Source organism: Penaeus monodon, chromosome 19 (genome assembly GCF_015228065.2).
Source record: "Penaeus monodon isolate SGIC_2016 chromosome 19, NSTDA_Pmon_1, whole genome shotgun sequence".
NCBI lineage: Eukaryota > Metazoa > Arthropoda > Malacostraca > Decapoda > Penaeidae > Penaeus > Penaeus monodon.
The window spans coordinates 36,620,633-36,620,945 of record NC_051404.1 but is presented as its reverse complement, the minus strand read 5'-3'; positions in this window follow the sequence as shown (position 1 = coordinate 36,620,945).

Here is a 313-nt window from a genome sequence, read left to right as displayed (position 1 = left end):
GGCTAGGTCTCCATCCTCCCCTTGTGCTCGCAGTCTGTGTTCGATGCTTCTGCTGTTTTAAATTGTGTGCAAGGATGCAAGTTGCATAAACAGTGTGTATCTTCTCTGACTGACATATCTGCTCCTTCAAATCTTTTCTAATTTGATTGCTGGCCGGTCGTATAGCTTCCCTTTTTAATCTCTCTCTCACGCTGACGTTCTGTGAAGGGAGATGGAGTCTTCCTGTGGCTTCTGCTAAGTATGTAAGACTTTACGTACTTACGGTCATCCTTTATAAGTATGTATATATTTTTTTTACCTTTTAGTTTCAGTC